This window comes from Dama dama, chromosome 31 (assembly GCF_033118175.1).
Source record: "Dama dama isolate Ldn47 chromosome 31, ASM3311817v1, whole genome shotgun sequence".
Classification (NCBI taxonomy): domain Eukaryota; kingdom Metazoa; phylum Chordata; class Mammalia; order Artiodactyla; family Cervidae; genus Dama; species Dama dama.
The window spans coordinates 4,423,402-4,430,108 of record NC_083711.1 but is presented as its reverse complement, the minus strand read 5'-3'; positions in this window follow the sequence as shown (position 1 = coordinate 4,430,108).

Below are 6,707 nucleotides of genomic sequence, written 5' to 3'. Positions count from 1 at the left end.
CCCCAAATCATTCGAGATGAGAGCTTAGTCCCTGACTTCGACTCAAGATGTATACCAACGTTCCACAAGCACCTCAAGAGGAGGCTTCTCTCAGCTGCAGGTATGTGAGAGGGACCCTGAGTTTGTGGCCTCAAGTGGAATGGACATCGAGATGCTCTGACTCGAAGTAAGGCCAGATATCCCTGCAGTAAATTGAATGCAGGCTCGTCTTGCATCTCCCAAGACGAAGGGATGTCTGAATCCCCTGTGGAGACCACAGAGAAAGAAATAGTCCTCCGCCTCAACGCGACCGGAGGCCTGACATCCTTTGAAAACTCGAGAGGACCGCGGAGATCAATGCTTCCAAAGGAGACGATGCCTGACTCCTCTTGAAAATGGATAGGAGTCCCAGGATCCCTGTGGCACGTGGAAAGGGACCCTGGGTCTCCCGCCTCACGTGGAGACGCGTCCCAATTGCCATGCCAAGACTCGAGGAGAATCCCGAGGTGTCCTTCGCACCTAGGTAGGAGTCCTGACGTCGCTGAACAAACACGTGTCTGGAAGGGTCCTCCCAATCGTAACTCGAGAATATACCCCAGGTTCCGGCCGCAAATCGAGAAAAACCATGAGATTTCCCCCTCCCCGCTAGTTGAGGCCCGATTCCCCTGCACTGCATGCAGAGCAATTCCGTGTTCCACATCAAACGTGAAAGGAGCCTTGATTTCCTTGATGGCATTCAAGAGAAAACCCAAGATCACTGTCTCAAGTCTAGAGGGATCCTGAGGTCACTGTAGCAACACGAAAGGGCTCCGTGGACCCCAAATCAACCCGAGATGGGAGCTTAGTCCCTGGCTTCGACTCAAGAGGAATACCAAATTTCCATAAGCATCTATAGGAGGCTTCTCTCAGCTACAAGTATGTGAGAGGGACCATGAGTTTGTGGCCTCAAGTGGAATGGACACCGAGATGCTCTGACTCGAAGTAAGGCCGGATATCCCTGCAGTGAATTGAATGCAGGCTCGTCTTGCATCTCCCAAGACGAAGGGATGTCTGAATCCCATGTGGAGACCACAGAGAAAGACCTAGTTCTCCGTCTCATCGCGACGGGAGGCCTCACATCCTTTGAAAACTCGAGAGGTCCAAGGAGATCAATGCCTCCAAAGGAGACGATGCCTGACTCCTCTTGAAAATGGATAGGAGTCCCAGGATCCCTGTGGCCCGTGGAACGGGACCCTGGGTCTCCCGCCTCACGTGGAGACGCGTCCCAATTGCCATGCCAAGACTCGAGGAGAATCCCGAGGTGTCCCTCGCACCTAGGCAGGAGTCCTGACGTCGCTGAACAAACACGTGTCTGGAAGGGTCCTCCCAATCGTAACTCGAGAATATACCCCAGGTTCCGGCCGCAACTCGAGAAAAACCATGAGACTTCCCCCTCACCGCGAGATGAGGCCCGATTCCCCTGCCCTGCGTGCAGAGCAATTCCGTGTTCGATATCAAAAGTGAAAGGAGCCTTGATTTCCTTGATGGCACTCCAGAGAAAACCCAAGATCACTTTCTCAAGTCTAGAGGGATCCTGAGGTCACTGGAGCAACACGAAAGGGCTCCGTGGACCCCAAATCAACTCGAGATGAGAGCTTAGTCCCTTGCTTAGACTCAAGAGGAATACCAACTTTCCACAAGCACCTCAAGAGGAGGCTTCTCTCAGCTACAGGAAAGTGAGAGGGACCCTGAGGTTGTGGCCTCAAGAGGAATGGACACCGAGATGCTCTGACTCGAAGTAAGGCCGGATATCCCTGCAGTGAATTGAATGCAGGCTCGTCTTGCATCTCCCAAGACGAAGGGATGTCTGAAACCCCTGTGTACACCACAGAGAAAGACCTAGTTCTCTGCCTCATCGCGACCGGAGGCCTCACATCCTTTGAAAACTCGAGAGGTCAGCGGAGATCAATGCTTCCAAAGGAGACCATGCCTGACTCCTCTTCAAAATGGATAGGAGTCCCAGCATCCCTGTGGCACGTAGAAAGGGACCCTGGGTCTCCCGCCTCACGTGGAGACGAGTCCCAATTGCCATGCCAAGAATCGAGGAGAATCCCGAGGTGTCCCTCGCACCTAGGCAGGAGTCCTGACGTCGCTGAACAAACACGTGTCTGGAAGGGCCCTCCCCGTCGTAACTCGAGAATATACCCCAGGTTCTGTCCGCAACTCGAGACAAACCATGAAATTCCCCCTCGCCGCGAGATGAGGCCCGAATCCCCTGCACTGCGTGCTGAGCAATTCCGTGTTCCACATCGAACGTGAAAGGAGCCTTGATTTCCTTGATGGCACTCCAGAGCAAACCCAAGATCACTGTCTCAAGTCTAGATCCTGAGGTCACTGGAGCAACACGAAAGGGCTCCGTGAACCCCCAATAAACTCGAGATGAGAGCTTAGTCCATGGCTTCGACTCAACAGGCATACCAACTTTCCACAAGCAACTCAAGAGGAGGCTTCTCTCAGCTACAGGTATGTGAGAAGCACCCTGAGTTTGTGTCCTCAAGTGGAATGGACACCGAGATGCTCTGACTCGAAGTAAGGCCGGATATCCCTGCAGTGAATTGAATGCAGGCTCGTCTCGCATCTCCCAAGACGAAGGGATGTCTGAATCCCCTGTGGAGACCACAGAGAAAGACCTAGTTCTCCGCCTCATCGCGAGCGGAGGCTTCACATCCTTTGAAAACTCGAGAGGTCCGCGGAGATCAATGCTTCCAACGGAGACGATGCCTGACTCCTCTTGAAAATGGATAGGAGTCCCAGGATATTTGTGGCACGTGGAAAGGGACCCTGGGTCTCCCGCCTCACGTGGAGACGCCTCCCAATTGACATGCCAAGACTTTAGGAGAATCCCGAGGTGTCCCTCGCACCTATCACGTGTCTGGAAGGGTCCTCCCCGTTGTAAATCGAGAATATACCCCAGGTTCCGGCCGCAACTCGAGAAAAACCATGAGACTTTCCCCTCGCCGCGAGATGAGGCCCGATTCCCCTGGACTGCGTGCAGAGCAATTCCGTGTTCCACATCAAACCTGAAAGGAGCCTTGATTTCCTTGATGGCACTCCAGAGAAAACCCAGGATCACTGTCTCAAGTCTAGAGGGATCCTGAGGTCACTGGAGCAACACGAAAGGGCTCCGTGGACCCCAAATCAACTCGAGATGAGAGCTTAGTACCTGGCTTCGACTCAAGGGGAATGCCAACTTTCCACAAGCACCTCAAGAGGAGGCTTCTCTCAGCTACAGGTATGTGAGAGGTACCCTGAGTTTGTGGCCTCAAGTGGAATGGACACCGAGACGCTGTGACTCGAAGTAAGGCCCGATATCCCTGCAGTGAATTGAATGCAGGCTCGTCTTGCATCTCCCAAGATGAAGGGATGTTTGAATCCCCTGAGGATACCACAGAGAAAGACCTAGTTCTCGCCACATCGTGAGCGGAGGACTCACATCCTTTGAAAACTCGAGAGGTCCGCGGAGATCAATGCTTCCAAAGGAGAGGAAGCCTGACTCCTCTTGAAAATTGATAGGAGTCCCAGGATCCCTGTGGCACGGGGAAAGGGACCCTGGGTCTCCCTTTCACGTGGAGACGCCTCGCAATTGCCATGCCAAGACTCGAGGAGAATACCGAGGTGTCCTTCGCACCTAGGCAGGAGTCCTGACGTCCCTGAACAAACACGTGTCTGGAAGGGCCCTCCCCGTCGTAACTCGAGAATATACCCCAGGTTCCAGCCGCAACTCGAGAAAAACCATGAGACTTCCCCCTCGCCGCGACATGAGGCCCGATTCCCCTGCACTGCGTGCAGAGCAATTCCGTGTTCCACATCAAACGTGAAAGGAGCCTTGATTTCCTTGATGGCACTCCAGAGAAAACCCAAGATCACTGTCTCAAGTCTAGAGGGATCCTGAGGTCATTGGAGCAACAAGAAAGGGCTCCGTGGACCCGAAATCAACTCGAGATGAGAGCTTAGTCCCTGACTTCGACTCAAGAGGTATACCAACGTTCCACAAGCACCTCAAGAGGAGGCTTCCATCAGCTGCACGTATGTGAGAGGGACCCTGAGTTTGTGGCCTGAAGTGAAATGGACATCGAGATGCTCTGACTCGAAGTAAGGCCAGATATCCCTGCAGTAAATTGAATGCAGGCTCGTCTTGCATCTCCCAAGACGAAGGGATGTCTGAATCCCCTGTGGAGACCACAGAGAAAGACCTAGTTCTCCGCCTCATCTCGACCGGAATATTCACATCCTTTGAAAACTCGAGAGGTCCGCGGAGATCAATGCTTTCAAAGGAGACGATGCCTGAGTCCTCTTGAAAATGGATAGGAGTCCCAGGATCCCTGTGGCACGTGGAAAGGGACCATGGGTCTCCCGCCTCACGTGGAGACGCTTCCCAATTGCCATGCCGAGACTCGAGGAGAATCCCGGGTGTCCCTAGCACCTAGGCAGGAGTCCTGACGTCGCTGAACAAACACGTGTCTGGAAGGGCCCTCCCTGTCGTAACTCGAGAATATACCCCAGGTTCCGGCCGCAACTCGAGAAAAACCATGAGACTTCCCCCTCGCCGCGAGATGAGGCCTGATTCCCCTGAACTGTGTGTAGAGCAATTCCGTGTTCCACATCAAACGTGAAAGGAGCCTTGATTTCCTTAATGGCACTCCAGATAAAACCCAAGATCACTGTCTCAAGTCTAGAGGGATCCTGAGGTCACTGTACCAACACGAAAGGGCTCCGTTGACCCCAAATCAACCCGAGATGGGAGCTTAGTCCCTGGCTTCGACTCAAGAGGAATACCAAATTTCCATTAGCATCTATAGGAGGCTTCTCTCAGCTTCAAGTATGTGAGAGGGACCATGACTTTGTGGCCTCAAGTGGAATGGACACCGAGATGCTCTGACTCGAAGTAAGGCCGGATATCCCTGCAGTGAATTGAATGCAGGCTCGTCTTGCATCTCAAAAGACGAAGGGATGTCTGAATCCCCTGTGGAGACCACAGAGAAAGACCTAGTTCTCCGCCTCATCGCGACCGGAGGCCTCACATCCTTTGAAAACTCGAGAGGTCCAAGGAGATCAATGCTTCCAAAGGAGACGATGCCTGACTCCTCTTGAAAATGGATAGGAGTCCCAGGATCCCTGTGGCACGTGGAACGGGAACCTGGGTCTCCCGCCTAACGTGGAGACGCGTCCCAATTGCCATGTCAAGCCTCGAGGAGAATCCCGAGGTGTCCCTAGCACCAAGGCAGGAGTCCTGACATCGCTGAACAAACACATTTCTGGAAGGGCCCTCCCCGGCGTAACTCGAGAATATACCCCAGGTTCCGGCCGCAACTCGAGAAAAACCATGAGACTTCCCAATCGCCGCGAGTTTAGGCCCGATTCCCCAGAACTGTGTGCAGAGCAATTCCGTGTTCCATATCAAACCTGAAAGGAGAATTGATTTCCTTGATGGAACTCCAGAGAAAACCCAAGATCACTGTCTCAAGTCTAGAGGGATCCTGAGGTCACTGGAGCACCACGAAAGGGCTCCGTGGACCCCAAGTCAACTCGAGATGAGAGCTTAGTCCCTGGCTTCGACTCAAGAGGAATACCACGTTTCCACAAGCACCTCAAGAGGAGGCTTCTCTCAGCTACAGGTATGTGAGAGGGACCCGCAGTTTGTGGCCTCAAGTGGAATGGACACCGAGATGCTCTGACCCGAAGTAAGGCCGGTTATCCCTGCAGTGAATTGAATGCAGGCTCGTCTTGCATCTCCCAAGAAGAAGGGATTTATGAATCCCCTGTGGAGACCACAGAGAAAGACCTAGTTCTCCCTCTCATTGCGACCGGAGGCCTCACATCCTTTGAAAATTCAAGAGGTCCACAGAGATCAATGCTTTCAAAGGAGACGATTCCTGACTCCTCTTGAAAATGGATAGGAGTCCCAGGATCCCTGTGGCACGTGGAAAGGGACTGTGGAGCTCCCGCCTTACGTGGAGACGCATCCCAATTGCCATGCCAAGACTCGAGGAGAATCCCGAGGTGTCCCTCGCACCTAGGCAGGGGTCCTGAGGTCGCTGAACAAACACGTGTCTGGAAGGGCCCTGCCCGTCGTAACTCGAGAATATACCCCAGGTTCCGGCCGCAACTCGAGAACAACCATGAGACTTCCCACTCGCCGCGAGATGAGGCCCGATTCCTCTGCACTGCGTGCAGAGCAATTCCGTGTTCCACATCAAACGTGAAAGGAGCCTTGATTTCCTTGATGGCACTCCAGAGAAAACCCAAGATCAGTGTCTCAAGTCTAGAGGGATCCTGAGGTCACTGGAGCAACATTAAAAGGCTCCGTGGACCCCAAATCAACTCGAGATGATACCTTAGTCCCTGGCTTCGACTCAAGAGGAATACCAACTTTCCACAAGCACCTCAAGAGGAGGCTTCTCTCAGCTACAGGTATGTGAGAGGGACCCTGAGTTTGTGGCCTCAAGTGGAATGGACACCGAGATGCTCTGACTCGAAGTATGGCTGGATATCCCTGCAGTGAATTGAATGCAGGCTCGTCTTGCATCTCCCAAGACGAAGGGATGTCTGAATCTCCTGTGGAGACCACAGAGAAAGACCTAGTCCTCCGCCTCAACGCGACCGGAGGCCGCACATCCTTTGAAAACTCGATAGGTCCGCGGAGATCAATGCTTCCAAAGGAGACGAAGCCTGGCTCCTCTTGAAAATGG